This window comes from Lycium ferocissimum, unplaced genomic scaffold (assembly GCF_029784015.1).
Source record: "Lycium ferocissimum isolate CSIRO_LF1 unplaced genomic scaffold, AGI_CSIRO_Lferr_CH_V1 ctg4670, whole genome shotgun sequence".
NCBI classification, from domain to species: domain Eukaryota; kingdom Viridiplantae; phylum Streptophyta; class Magnoliopsida; order Solanales; family Solanaceae; genus Lycium; species Lycium ferocissimum.
The window spans coordinates 25,660-42,552 of record NW_026725737.1 but is presented as its reverse complement, the minus strand read 5'-3'; the positions used below and the strand labels follow the sequence as shown (position 1 = coordinate 42,552).

General features: G+C 40.2%; 1 pseudogene; it reads left to right on the top strand.

Moving 5' to 3' along the window:
- The first annotated feature begins 2,289 nt into the window (after positions 1-2,289).
- LOC132044505 (GDSL esterase/lipase At2g30220-like) overlaps positions 2,290-16,893 on the top strand; it is a 30,125-nt pseudogene continuing 15,521 nt past the window's right edge.

The following is a 16,893-nucleotide window of genomic DNA, read 5'->3' as shown; positions in this document are numbered from 1 at the left end:
GAAGGATGAGTTTCGTCAAAAGTCGGCAAGTTGGGAATACGATAACTTATTCTTTTGGGTGAGATTAGGAGTTCTTCACATTCTAAGCAAGTAATTTATATGAAGTATTTGAATTGTATGATGTTCTCTTGTTAATTTTGGAAGTCAAACGAGTTGTAATACGAAAGTCGATAAAGGGCATCGCAAGTTAAGTTTGTAAATTTCACTGAAATTTGGGTCAGATGTCTCGGAGCTTTTCTCTCAAGCTACTTGGATTTATGGGGTGATCCACCCACAAAATCGAAGGCCTTCGAGTCTATTTTCCAGCGTATTTAACCGTTCATCGATACATTCTCGGAGTAGAGAGATATTCGCATTTCCGTCCAAGGGTGCAAACTGCTGCGGGACTGAGGACCTTGGTCGGTGGCAACATAACTTTACTTATATAAAAACACCCAAAATCGGATTAGAACCTCATTTCTCTTCAAACACCAAACCCTAAACATCTCTTACACTCTCTCAACCCTTCTCCATGGTTCCATATCATATCTAAGAGCTAATCAAGTCATCTCAATGCAAGGAATCTCGTAGTAATCATAGAACCTCCGTTTCCTCATCGTTTCGCTTCTCGGAAGAATTCTTCGACTTGAAGTAATCTTTGTTTTGGAGTGTTCTTCATCAATTAAGGTATTTTTCCTCATCTTAATAATTCTCTTAAGCTTCTCCAAGTATTTAACTTAGAAATTGGGGAGAAAATCCCATGAATACCACTCTTATGAACTCTTATAAATTCTTATGGATGAACTTGATTGTTTGGGCTGTTTCTTGTGGTTTAAAAGCATTTCTTGGAATTATGGAGTTATGGATGGAATGATAATGAGGAATAGGAGTAAGGGAGAAGAAAATGGTAGTTTTGTATGGAGGAATTGAACTACAAATGACCCTACGAACTTACGCCCCCAAGTTGTTTGACGAAATGCCTCAATGAGTATTTCCATAAGCTATGAACTTGGAATTGATCCCAAATTGGTCGTATGATGTAGGTTATTGTTCGTAAGGTATTCGATGACTCGTGGAACGTGGAAAAATTCATCGTTAAGGTATGTAGGGTTTTTCTCTTCTTTTCTTGGCATGACTAGAATTCAAATGCGTTTTTTTGAAATGTTATCCCGTTGACTTGTGTCGATCATATCCAAGAATGAACGAGCTAATCTCTACATTTGTAATGACTCGTTTAGTCGTTATAGTGTTTTGACCCATTTAACCTTGTTGACCCTTTCCGCGAGTCCTGATAGTACGACCTATGCCTTAGTGAAGCTATTGGTTTGGGTCCCAAAGCGTTCGGGGATGTTTTGAGTCTCAGTGAAGGCTTAATTTCATAGTGTTGGGGTTGACTTGGTCAACACTGAGTTAAAATAATCTCTTTTGGGAATTCCGAGGTCACGGTTGCGTCCGTAGTGTGGTTTACAATCAAAACGCATATATGGTTTGTGTTCGGGAGGTTCCGGATGAGTTTCGGGGGCTAAAACGAAGTTTTGAACAAATTAAAAAAAGGGGCACCCGCTATAGCGAAGGGGGCACCTGCTGTAGCGGGTGCACTGGGCAGAATCCGTTTTTAAGTTGTTTTTTTTCAAGTTTTCCCCTCATAAAACCAAAAACACTTCCTTAGAATGTGAGAGGCTATTTTCCTAGGGCTAGGGTGAAGTTCCTCCTTGAAGGTAAGTGCAAACCCTTATGTGATTCATAATTTTTCCTTCCTCAAATCCCATGACAAGCTTAAGCTCCATTAATGGTGGGTGCTAGATTAGAACCCAAGAATTGTTGAAACCTTCAATAGTTGGAGGGTTGGGGAGAGAGCAATGGAAAATCATTCACAAGCACTTTGGGGTAAGATTCTAACCTAGTATTCATTATTTATTTGTCGATTATCATCATCTCATAGTCATCCTACACACTAATTGTGAAGAACTAATGGGTTAAGAACTCTACGGCTAAAAATAGAAAAGATGGATTTGGATATCTTGTGATCAATAAAATTTCATGAAATTAAGATTGAAGGTTAACTAGATGATGGCTAATATAATTGTGCACTAAGTTTTCCGTTTTACCCTCATGAACCCGGTTTCACATTGTAAGGGTATTTTGGGTATGTTTCTAAAAGTATAGCAATATGGGTATCGTTTGACTCGTTTAGACTCGTAGAGTACTATTTTGACTATATTGTATCTGAATTTTCAATGAAATTACAGTTTTGCCCTTGTGGCTTGGGTTTGGCTATTTTGGGTCCATTTTAGAGTTTTGGGTAAAACTATGGCAATATGGATATCCTTAGATTCATATTTGATAGACGATAATCATTTAAGGTTCTCCAAAGAGGAAGGCAAGGCTAAGGTTTGGCCATTCGAGACTATTGCTCGGCATTCCAGGTAGGTTATGGCTTACTTTAGTTAGACTTTGATTAGCGAAACGTATGTAATGTTTAGAATTGATAGGAGAAAGCATGATTAGGTCTTCGGACATGGTGTTTTGGTTGGATACTTTCTAGGTTGGTATGACTTCTGATTTTGTGGGCTCATCGCCATTACGTTATGTATTGAAATATAAGGTGTAGTTGTATTCATACTGTGGTGATTCAGGATGGATTTCTACTAGGTTGATTGTTGTTGATGGTGGCTTGTTTTCCTGTTATTGTGATTAGACTTATTTCCTAAGTTGTCGTGGTGCACTCAGTTCTCTCTTATTGTGACATATATTATTGGAGAAAGGAACGATACTAAGTTTAGACCTGAATTGTGGTTTATATATTTATGATAGTACGTAGATGAACACTTGATGTATGATTTACTATTGATGATAATATATAGAAGAGTGCAATTTCTTGGTGATACAAGACTTAGTTGTGAGGTGTACTTGCTATATGAGGAAGTAAAGAGGGGCATAGACTCTTATGTTGGTTGAGACAGTTTGTATGATTCATGTCATGGTTAAGTTGATCCAAGTCTTGATATGACTTGTGGCTTTGTGACTTGTACCTTCACGATTGCTTTATTTTATTTGCATTGATTTACCACGTTTACACTCATTTATGCATTCATACACTCATACATGGTTCGGAAACGATTCATGAAAGACTTGTGGCATGATGCCTTGTGTTTGACATTGATATTGCTAATTGTTCATAGTCCATGCATACTAGTGAACTGGAATATGTTGAGACATATATTGTGATGCGAAATTAGTGAAGAAGTTAATATAATCTTCTTGTTGAACTTGTGATACTATTTGATACATGGTACTTGATGAATTGATCATTGAGAATGATGTGACAGTGTTACTAGACATATGAAAAGACACATTTGATCAGGGGTGAGAATGTGGCCTAGTTGTGGGCTCATGGTCCGAGGTTCATTTCGAAAATGATGGATATATTGATATGGCCCGCGTTCGAGGTACTTTCCGGAGCGGAGGTGTCACGACCCAACCGGAGGGCCGCGACGGGCACCCGGTGCTAACCCACCCGGGCACCTCTTAACATACTTTCACATTACATCTAGGTGAGCCACATAACTAAATCATACTTTTCATTTATCATCAAACTAATCCCATTGGATGACAATTCATTTATATCATCGTTAGCAACTATGACCATATCAATGTACATAAGCCGACGAGGCTAACAAAATAATATCCAAAATATACATCTACCCATATACACATGTCTACGAGCCTCTAAGAAGAATACGTCATATCATATAGGCGGGACAGAACCCCGCCGTGCCCATAAATATGTACACAAAAGAATCTATACCAAGAGCTGCAGCTCCGAATGAAATGGAGCTCCGCTATGTAGCCCCTGAGAAATGAAGCTATGGGTCGAGTCTGTCTCCCTGGCCACTTGCGGGCATGACGCAGCGTCCACAAACAAAAGGACGTCAGTACGAAGAATGTACTGAGTATGTAAAGCATGATCAACATCAATATGAAAACATAATAGACAACATATGGAATAGCATAGGATGGGAGATAATAGTATCATCATTATAGCACTTACTTGCTTTTCATAGGGACATTCCATTTCTAGTGTATATCCGTGTACATACATCCACACCCGTATCCGTATACGTATCCGTACTCATTTACCTTTCGTATCTATTTTCGTATTCGTATTCATATTTCCATTCATACTCATATTCATATCATATACATTGCATATACATAGTCTTTACATAGCATTTACATATACTTAGCATATTCGTACTCATATTGATGTCATATACGTAGCATTTATATAGCATACCCAACCACAAAGGTTCGGTGTTTCACATACCTGGCCCTACCAAGGCTCAGTGTCATACATACCTGGCCCTACCAAGGCTCAGGGTTATCCGTACCCAACTGCAGTGGTGTGCGCGCATTATATTTGCATATCTATTATATTCTACCCGGCCATATAAGCTCGGGGTTCCATAATAGCCATACATAGGCACATATACATATAAGCTCATAAGCATTTCTAGCATCATTACTATCGTCGTTCATTACATCTATCCTTAAAGGATTACTCATCATATAAGGAACTTAGTACAACCGTATCATATCGAGGATCATAAGCTTAGTAGCTTTTAGAGATAGGATCATTGGAGAATATCATAGGCTCATAGAAGAATAGATATTTGGCCAAAGAACCATGCCTTATGAAAGAAGGGTTAGCCTTACATACCTTTTCGTTCAATTATTCTATCACTTGCACGTTCTTCTTCAATGCTCACGTTTCTACCTTCATTAGAGTTACACTATCATTAGGAAATCGATGACTTAGCATACATGATTAAAGCTAGAGAAAATTGGACAGCATCTCCTTTATTTATACGACTTTTCCCATATCATATATCAACTCTCAAACATCAATAATAACATTCACAACATCATCACAATAGCCTTTATTCACCTACATTATCCTTACTTCACAATTTACTTCAAATCACCCATATTCATGGTCATATCACACGATTACGTTCATTCATATACAATGTCTATTCCATGTTCTCAATATCATTTATAACATGATTATAATCATAATGTATCAAGAATCATAACTCAATCCAAACATTTACTCAAAAGTGACACTATTCCCACATTCATGACCCATTTTCTATACCATTTTACAATCCAAGTGTTTCAACTTTTAATTACCTTAAATAACATGAAAACATCATGAAACTTACCTTAGATGGTGTAGGAATGAACCTTGGGTGCAAACACCTCACTTGAGCAAAACCCTAGTTTCACCTTCACTTGGATTCTTGTCTTGGATGAACTTTAATGGGTTTCTTATACTTGATTCACTTGGTTTGATGGAGTTGAACACTAATTTCTCTTGAAATCTTAGGGGAGAAGTGTAGAGAGATTTCTATAGAGAAGGGGTGTGAAGAGGGAAATGAAATGAAATAAGACTTGGTCCCTTATTAAATACACAAATATGACCCGACCAGTTTCTACGGACCAACATACGGTCCGTATAATTTATACTGACCGTATGTCTGGCCGTAGATTTGATCCAGAGAAGAGTGATATTCTGGGCTGAATGTATGGCTGAACATACGGTCCGTATGTTTTATACGGCCAGTATGTTTGGCCGTATAATGCCCAGTTAATCCGATCTCGTTCTCGTCGACTCGTTTGATCTCCAATCCTAATGGAATCTTCTTGACACTTGTTTATCACCTCATTAGCAATCTAAGGGACGTTATAACTCTTCTCTAAAGCATCATTAACTTGTTACTCGTAAATCTCTTCCGATACTTATCGTATGCTTTGCCTTCTCTTGGCAACTTTCTCGTCTAACATCGAATGTCTTTGAAATCTTACTTAGGGCCATCAAATGTCATTCCTTACTTATTGAAATACCATATACTTCATTCTCTTCGTTAGTTTATTCACTGTGTATCGACAGAAAATTTTTCGAGGTGTAACATTCTTCTCCCCTTAAGAACATTCGTCCTCAAATGTTAAACACTCGGGAATCCTACGAAAATTTCGCCAGAGTTTCCCCTGTAATATGGCACTACCATCCTATCACAACAACCCATAATAACAATGCCTTACAGGTCCATAACATAATAGCAATAGAATTTGGCCACACACGACCCAAATGCATAAAAAGAAAAACATACATACCTTATGATCTTGATGTCTCATCTTGGCCCTCTTGATCTTGATGTCTCATCTTGGCCCTCTTCCGGGGGCTGAAATAAGTGCGGGTACTTGGATTTCATGATTTCTTCCGCTTCCCATGTCATTTCTTCTCGGTTGTTATTTCTCCACAAAATCTTAACTGAGGCCACTTCTTTGTTTCTAAGCCTCCGTACTTGCCTGTCTAATATGGCAATGCGTACTCTTCATAAGTCAACTTTTCTATCACTTGAACATCATTTACCGGAACAATCCTAGTAGGATCTCCAACACATTCACGAAGCATCGAGACATGAAAAACTGGGTGAACTGACTCCAAACCAGGAGGTAAATCTAATTCATAAGCCACTTTGCGCACAATCTCATAAGGCCCAATATATCGGGGACTAAGCTTCCCCTTTTTGCCAAATCTCATAACACCCTTCATAGGGGACACTTTTAAGAATACCCAATCGTTCACTTGGAACTCTAAGTCCCTTCGACGATTATCCGCATAGGACTTTTGACGACTTTGGGCTGCTAACAACCGATCTTGTATGAGCTTAACTTTCTCTATGGCTTGCTGGACCAAGTCTGGCCCTATCAATTTAGCCTCTCCTGCTTCGAACCACCCAATTGGGGATCTACACTTTCGCCCATATAAAGCCTCATACGGTGCCATTTGAATGCTAGAACCATAACTATTATTATAAGCAAATTCAATAAGGGGTAAATGATCTTCCCAATTTCCTCCAAAATCTCACATGCATGCACGTAACATATCCTCAAGAGTCTGAATAGTACGTTCAGTTTGTCCATCAGTCTGTGGATGAAATGCCGTGCTAAGGCTCACATGAGTCCCTAAACCCTCTTGGAAGGACTTCCGAAATTAGTATAAACGAGTCCTCTATCCGAGATAATAGATACTGGAACACCATGTAGTCACACTATCTCTTTCATATAAAGCTTTGCATAATCTTCTGCTACATATGTCGTTCTGACTGGTAAGAAATGAGTTGACTTCGTGAGTCTATCCACAATCACCCATATGGAATCATACTTACGTCGAGAACGAGGTAAGCCTGTAATGAAGTCCATGTTAATTACTTCCCACTTCCAAGTTGGAATTTCTATAGCTTGCAACAATCCGCCCGGCTTTTGGTGCTCGATTTTCACTTGTTGACAATTGAGACATTGAGCTACAAATTCCGCTATATCTTTCTTCATCCCATTCCACCAATATATAGACTTAAGATCATGATACATTTTCGTTGCTCCGGGGTGGACAGAATAACGGGAACAATGAGCTTCTCTCAATATTTGGTAGCATAAACCTGCCACATCAGGAACACATAATCTGCCTCTGCATCGGAGAACTCCGTCTCCTGCGATCTCAAATGATGACTTCTCCTTCTGAGGGAGTGTATCTCTGTAATGCATTAGCATGGGATCTTCGTGTTGTCACTCTTTCACTTCCACTACTAGCGACGAGACTGTTGAATTCTGAATGGTAGTTCCCCTGCTACCTGAGTCCACTACTCGAACTCCTAGGCTAGCTAACTGCTGGAGCTCACGAGCCATTTCTCTTTTCTCTGGTTGTACATCACACAAATTTCCCATAGATCTGCGGCTAAGAGCATCAGCCACAACATTTGCCTTTCCGGGGTGATACAGAATATCAACATCATAATCTTTTAGCAACTCCAACCATCGTCGTTGCCGCAAATTTAACTCTTTTTGCTTGAAAATATACTGAAGGCTCTTATGATCTGTATAGATATCCACATGGACACCATATAAATAATGTCTCCACATCTTTAATGCATGAATCACTGCAGCCGATTCTAGATCATGAGTTGGATAATTCTTTTCATGTTTTCGTAATTGCCTTGAAGCGTACGCAATCACCTTACCATGTTGCATCAATACTGTTATACCCCGCGTTTTCAGAGCATAAGTACTACATGTACCTCATCGTAGTAATGGAGTGTCGGAGACGTCCCATGATGTTTTGAAAGGCACAAGCCATGGAAAGTGTGTAACAACAAAGAAAAAGGGTGAATTACGACCTCGTAAGTCGTAATCGGGAAAGAGTATTTTGAAACACGAGAACATGGCCATTATTAGTATAATAAGTGATAAATATCATGTATGGAGAGTTTCAAATATTTCGAGATCGAGTAAATTGAAGAAAATAAGTTCGACGAAAATTTGGGAAATGTACAAAATTTTAGTCAACTTTGGAGGCACATATCTCATAGTATATGTGGAGTTTTAAGGTGTTTCAAAATTCTAAAATGAAGTTCGTCTAGTCTAGTTTGTAATGCAACAAACCGTTCATTGATAGGACATCGGAGTAGAGAATTATAGACGTTACAAAGTGAAACCGACTTCGGCATTTTTTTTTTAAAAGGGACGAAACCTCAATTTTTTTCAGCACAAAAATGTCCCAAAATTTCCGAAACTTCAGCCCCAAAAGGGCTCTTATTCTCACATGGAATTGAGGATTTTGTACAAAATTTCAAGCAACCAAATGCTAACCGAGGTCCGGGCAACGCGTAGGCGCGATTATAATTTTGTTTTGTGTTAAAGTGAGTTTAAAGACAAGAAAATGATGAAGATTTGGCTACTTTCATAAAAGCAAGGTATGAATCTTCAAATCTCTCTTTTATTAAGTTTGATTAAGGAATAAATGCAAGAATAGAGTTATAGTTTGTTGTGTTGATGTTGTTGGATTATGGATTGAGGGTTGAAGAGAAATTTGGATGGAAATACATATATTTATCTTGTAGGATGTTGAGAATGTTGTTATTGATGTTGTTAGTATTAATTTCGACTTCTTTACGGAAATAAAGTTATTAATTAGTCGTATTCCAAGTTGGTTGGTTGGAAAATTTAGAAAACAGTGTGTGGGCTGTTTTATGGTATATGTTGGTGTTGGAAATAATGTTATTACTATTGGTTTTGATGTTGATGTTGTTGGTTGTTGAATTGGAATTTCGGGCTAGGCACAAAACGGGGAAATGCTTTTAAATTTCGACGAATTTAAAAGGACTTTCATTAAGTATTTAAGACGAGCGTATGACGATGATCCTAACGATATTATGGATGGTTCTATATGTAGATTACGAGGCTACGAATAATTCTTAAGCGAATTGCAAGATAGGAAATAGGTCGAAAGTCGAGAATTTGTCTTCCAGGTATGTAAAGCTCAACCCTTCTTTCTTTTGGCATGTCTTAGACGGGATTAAGGTATGACATGATTTGTGCCTTGGGGTAACTCCACTTCAAGTTTTGAACATGCTTATGATTCATATGTGCCTCTTAATATTAGCATTCTTAATATGGTCGTATTATGGTTCTTATGTCTTTTGGATGATTGGATAAAAAAATGTTGCGTAAAGAATTTTGTTCTTAAAAGATTACGTAACTACGAACGACCGTAACTTTCATATATGGTCTCGGATTGCTATGAAACGTTCGTAGAAGTTTCTATAACGAGTAATGACTTTAACTTTCATAGGTGGGCCCGGATTGGGTTGACTCTCGTCCGTGGGTCCCGCGACTTTCCTTTGTTTGGTTCTAACGACCTATTTTTGAAAGAACATAATGTGGCTATGATTCCGACCCTTACTTATCTAGTGAGTATGAGGATTTACTTACTTATCTAGTGAGTCCGAAATGAGGATTTTATGCATATGATTTTGATACGTAACTATGATTTCTAAATTTCTATTTGGTATGTTCCGAGAGACATTCGGAGGAAACTTGATTTGACTATTGTTTGGCTTTTAAATGAGGGTTTGTTTGATCATTCTGTTGAGTCAGTAATGATGATTTATGTGCATATGGTTTCTCGGTTTGTAAATGATGTGTTTTCTGAAGTATGATGGGTATTACGAAGTATGATGTGTATTTCGAAACATGATGTGACACGAAGTATGATGTGATACGAAGTCGATATGATGATATGATGATTACGATTATACGAGTCCCGCCATTTGGAGGGCGGGACACGTTATATGATGTATATATGTATTAAATGTGATCGGTTGGCATCGAGCCGGTGGTGGGGCAAACCCGTGGTGGGGCAAACCCGGTGGTGGGGCAAACCCACACACACAAACCCACATGATGAGGCAAAATTTCACATTGGTTTAGGCAAATCCCACATTGGTTTAGGCAAATCCCACCTTTGGTTTAGGCAAATCCCACTTTGGTTTAGGCAAATCCCACATTGGTTTAGGCGAATCCCACGTCGGTTAATGTCCCTCTTATGATAAGTTATGATGTTATGATGTGTTACGGTAAGCATATGATGATCGTTTACTTATGTCACCCGGTCCCATTATGGGCGGATATGATACATGACGTTGATATGCATGATACGTATTTCGGGAGTAAGCATTTTTGGCATTCTGATTATTATATTTGTCTTCTGTACCTCGTATGTACGATTTGTATTTCAGATGCAAGCACTTTGACATTATGGTTATTATGTTCACTTTCTGTACTCCGCATTGCGGTTATGATCTCGTTTTCCGTATTTCATGCTTTGCGTACTCGGTACATATTCCGTGCGACCCCGCTTTCTTCGGGGGGCGTTTCGTACCACGCGGTGCCCACGGATGAGTAGGTGATGTTAGCGAGAAGATGTTCCCGGTTAAAATGGATTGACGAGCTCCATTTCCTTCGGAGTCTTTGTAGGAGTCGAGTATTTTCGTTATGACGGTTTGCCTTATGATAGAGACTTTGCGGACGAGTCGAATGTATGATACGTCGGTTTTGTAGCGGCTATGTAAGCGCGATGTATTATTATGCATTATGTCACGAACTTCATATGTTTACAGATTTCATACGGTGCTAGTTTTATTTGAGTTGGCAAAGATGAAAGGCATGTTTGTTTTTCGAAAATTTTTCATTATGTACTTATGTCATGTTTTGCGAGCCCAGTATGGTTATGAGTATCCCGAGAGTCAGCGGGTTCGCTCGGCCCTAAGTAAGGGTCGGGTGCCCATCATGCCCTATCGGAAGTGTGTGACAAATACACGGCCCTAGCCAGGTTCTGAAGCATCGCAATAAACAACATAACCGTCCAATCCCTTTGGAAGTGTTAGGACTGGCGCAGAAGTCAATTTATCTTTTAACTCTTGAAAACTACGTTCACAAGCATCTGTCCAATGAAACTTTGCTGATTTCTGGGTCAGCTTCGTTAGTGGTGCAGAAATAGAAGAGAAACCTTCAACAAATCTCCTGTAATAACCTGCTAAGCCCAGAAAGCTACGAACCTCCATAGGAGTTGTGGGCCTTGGCCAAGTCTTCACGGCCTCAATCTTTTTGCTATCTACCCAACTACCATCGGCTGAAACAATGTGTCCCAAAAATATCACTGAGTTTAACCAAAACTCATACTTAGAAAATTTTGCAAATAACTCTCGAGTTTGAAGAACTCCAAGGACAGTACGCAAATGATTCGCATGTTCTGCCTCGGATCTAGAATACACCAAGATATCGTCGATGAATACTATCACGAATAAATCTAGGAAGGGTCTGAACACACTATTCATCAAATCCATAAACATTGCCGGTGCATTAGTTAGCCCAAATGACATCACCCGAAACTCAAAATGGCCGTATATCTTGTTACGAAAGGTTTGCCTTAGGGATATCTTTCTCCCTAACTCTCACTTGATGATACCCAGACCTTAAATTTATCTTGGAAAACCATTCGGCACCTTGTAATTGGTCAAATAAGTCGTCGATCCTCAGAAGAGGATATTTATTCTTAATCGTCACCTTATTCAATTGCCGATAATCAATGCACATTCTCAAGGAGCCGTCTTTCTTTCGGACAAACAATACGGGTGCTCCCCACGGGGATGAACTAGGCCTAATAAAGCCTTTCTCAAGCAAGTCTTTCAATTGCTCCTTCACTCTTTCAGTGCTGCTGGAGCCATTCTATAAGGAGGAATAGATATAGGCTTGGTGTCTGAAACACATCAATAGCAAAAGCAATCTCCCGCTCGAGAGGAAGGCACGGAAGCTTTCGAGAACACATCCGAAATTCATTCACTACGGGAATCGATCGAAGAGTCGGCGGTTCGGCTTCTACATCTTGAACCCGCACTAGCTGATAAATGCAACCTTTTGTGATCATTTTCCTTGCCTTTAGATAGGAAATAAACCTACCCTTTGGTGACGCCGTATTTCCTTTCCAATCTAAAATTGGTTCTCCCGAAAATTGGAAGCAAATCATTTTCATTCTACAATCAACATTGGCATACCAAGAAGCCAACCAATCCATGCCCATAATGACATCAAAATCCGCCATTTTTAACTCATGCAAGTCAATCATAGTATGATGGTCACAAATCACAACTATACAATTTCTATATACTCGGCTAGCTATTACCGATTCACCAACGGGCGTAGACACCTCAAAAGATTTGATTGACTCCGGTTTGACTCTAAACTAACCTGCAATATACGGAGTAACATATGACAATATAGAGCCCGGATCTATCAAAGCATATACATCATGAGAAAATACCGATAATATACCTGCGACAACATCAGGAGAAGACTCAAGATCTTGGCGTCCAGCCAAAGCATAGATACGGTGCTGAGGACCGCTAGAACTGGGGACTCTCCCCCTGCCTCTACCTTGTCCGACTGGCACATGTGAACCTGGCCCCATAGGGCGTATGGATGATGAAGACCCGACTATCGACCCTAAAGGCTGGGTCCTACCTCTGCTACTAACTGAAGGGCAATCACGCATAATATGGCCTGGTCGATCACATGAATAGCAAACCTCTGAACCCAATTGGCACTAACCCCAATGTAACTTACCACACTGGGAGCATCGTGGCATGGGTGGCCTCGCCTGACCCGAATCACCTCTGAACTGAGAACCTGAAAAACTCTGACTCATCCCTGAGTGAGTAGATCTGTCAAATCTCTGGCCTAAAATCGTGGAGGCGCACTAATCATAGAATGGCTTGACTGCCTAGAAAACTGCTGTTTGTGCCCGCCTCTATGCTCACTCATCGAACCCGAAGATCTAGCCCTCTTGTTATACCCTCTATCATGCTCACGTTCACTCCTTTGTTGTTGTAGGCTTTCTTTTAAATTTTGAGCATGGGCTTGTATGCGTGAGATATCCATATTGTCCTGAAGGGACGCAGTCAAGCACCTATCCATCAAATGTGGCCCTAGGCCTTTCACAAATCGGTGCACTCGGTCACCCATATCCGCTACCATGGCCGAAGCATACCTAGCCAAAGAATTAAAGCGGAGACTATACCCTAGATCACTCATGCTTCCTTGTCTCAAATTTAAGAACTTATCGGCTCTAGCTCGCCGAACTTCTGGGGGCAAATAATGTCGGAGGAAGGCATCTACAGATTCTTGCCATACCGGAGGAGGTGCATTGGCTCCGCGTGAATCCATCCAAACCGTGTACCAATGAACCGCAACATCCCTCAATCTATAGGATGCTAACTCCACCGATTCGGTGTCCGAAGCATGTATCAACCGAAGTGTCCTCAACATACCATCAATAAAGTTCTGAGGGTCCTCATCAGGCTTTGATCCAAAGTATTCCGGGGGGTTCAAACTAATGAAATCGCGGGCCCTTGCACTAACAGCCCTATCACCTTGCCCCGTACTTTGCCGGAGTGCGGCGCAACCAATTGAGTAAGCAAATGAATGGCCTCTTTTACATCTTGGCCTGAAGCATCCGGTGGAGGAACCGGAGGTGCTGGAGCTGGGGCTGAGGCTCCCTCACGCTCCTCTAAAATAGGTACTGAACGGGAGGACTGAGATTGAGCCGCACTCTGGGACTCACTTTCCTCTACTACCGGTGGCGGTGCTCTTTCGGCCCGCTTTTCTGCCACTGTTTTGCCCTTTTGGGCTGCTTTAGCCTTTCTCTTTACAGGCATTTCTGAAATATATAACACACGGTTAAGGAACAAGAAGTTCTTATATCATAGCTCTATCGCACGATTTCTTATGAAGAAAGAAGGTCGTTCATTCCTAAAATGGCCGCAGCCTCTTGTTTATAAGTATGGCGCGCAACACACCCATAACCAAGACTCTACTGGACACGGCTCGTAGACACACCCTAGGACGAGAACTGCTCTGATACCACTTTTGTCACGACCCAACCGGAGGGCCGCGACGGGCACCCGGTGCTAACCCACCCGGGCACCTCTTAACATACTTTCACATTACATCTAGGTGAGCCACATAGCTAAATCATACTTTTCATTCATCATCATACTAATCTCATTGGATGACAATTCATTTATATCATCGTTAGCAACTATGCCCATATCAATGTACATAAGCCGGCGAGGCTAACAAAATAATATCCAAAATATAGGCCGACAAGGCCAAACACATCTACCCATATACACATGTCTACGAGCCTCTAAGAAGAATATGTCATATCATATAGGCGGGACAGGACCCCGCCGTGCCCATAAATATGTACACAAAAGAATCTATACCAAAAGCTGCAGCTCCGAATGAAATGGAGCTCCGCTATGTAGCCCCTGAGAAATGAAGCTATGGGTCGTGTCTGTCTCCCTGGCCACCTGCGTGCATGACGCAGTGTCCACAAACAAAAGGACGTCAGTACGAAGAATGTACTGAGTATGTAAATCATGATCAACATCAATATGAAAACATAATAGACAACATATGGAATAGCATAGGATGGGAGATAATAGTATCATCATTATAGCACTTACTTGCTTTTTATAGGGACATTCCATTTCTAGTGAATATCGGTGCGCATACATCCACACCCGTATCCGTATACGTATCCGTACTCATTTACCTTTCGTATCCATTTTCGTATTCATATTCATAGTTCCATTCATACTCATATTCATATCATATACATTGCATATACATAGTCTTTACATAGCATTTACATATACTTAGCATATTCGTACTCATATTGATGTCATATACGTAGCATTTATACAGCATACCCGACCACAAAGGTTTGGTGTTTCATATACCTGGCCCTACCAAGGCTCAGTGTCATACATACCTGGCCCTACCAAGGCTCAGGGTTATCCGTACCCAATATATATATATGGTGTGCGCGCATTATATTTGCATATCTATTATATTCTACCCGGCCATATAAGCTCGGGGTTCCATAATAGCCATACATAGGCACATATACATATAAGCCCATAAGCATTTCTAGCATCATTACTATCGTAGTTCATTACATCTATCCTTAAAGGATTACTCACCATATAGGGAACTTAGTACAACTGTATCATATCGAGGATCATAAGCTTAGTAGCTTTTAGAGATAGGATCATTGGAGAATATCATAGGCTCATAGAAGAATGGATATTTGGCCAAAGAACCATGCCATATGAAAGAAGGGTTAGCCTTACATACCTTTCCGTTCAATTATTCTATCACTTGCACGTTCTTCTTCAATGACACGTTTCGACCTTCATTAGAGTTACACTATCATTAGGAAATCGATGACTTAGCATACATGACTAAAGCTAGAGAAAATTGGACAGCATCTCCTTTATTTATATGACTTCCCCATATCATATATCAACTCCCAAACATCAATAATAACATTCACAACATCATCACAATAGCCTTTATTCACCTACATTATCCTTACTTTACAATTTACTTCAAATCACCCATATTCATGGTCATATCACACGATTACGTTCATTCATATACAATATCTATTCCATATTCTCAATATCATTTATAACATGATTATAATCATAATGTATCAAGAATCATAACTCAATCCAAACATTTACTCAAAAGTGACACTATTCCCACATTCATGACCCATTTTCTATACCCTTTTACAATCCAAGTGTTTCAACTTTCAATTACCTTAAATAACATGGAAACATAATAAAACTTACCTTAGATGGTGTACGAATGAACCTTGGGTGCAAACACCTCACTTGAGCAAAACCCTAGTTTCACCTTCACTTGGATTCTTGTCTTGGATGAACTTTAATGGGTTTCTTATACTTGATTCACTTGGTTTGATGGAGTTGAACAATAATTTCTCTTGAAATCTTGTGGGAGAAGTGTAGAGAGATGTCTAGAGAGAATGGTTGTGAAGAGGGAAATGAAATGAAATAAGACTTGGTCCCTTATTAAATACACAAATCTGACCCGACCAGTTTCTACGGACCAACTACGGTCCGTATAATTTATACTAACCGTATGTCTGGCCGTAGATTTGGTCCAGAGAGGAGTGACATTCTGGGCTGAAAGTACGGCTGAACATACGTGTCACACCACGACCTTACAAGGGTGTGATGGGCACCCGACCCCATATTCGGAGCCGAGCGAACCCGCTGACTCTTATTGCACGCATGAACTACACCGTTTTTTTTTTTTTTTTTTTTTTTTTTTACTAGCATTAACATACATAGCACGATTATGAACATAAACTAATAAGCTTTACGGTCACACTACACAGCGACGGGGACAATCAGGAGTACAAATAGCTACTGTACATATCTGTCTACGAGCCTCTAAACATAGTACACATATACATAGAAAGGGCCGCGTACTGCCGTGCCCGAATATATACACAAAAGTAATACCAAGGGACTGGGGCTCCGAAACAACTGGAGCGCTGCAAAAATGCTGCTGAGGGACTCCTAGGAATCAGATCCGGCTGTCTGCTGACCTGCGCGGCATGAAACGCAGCGCCCACAT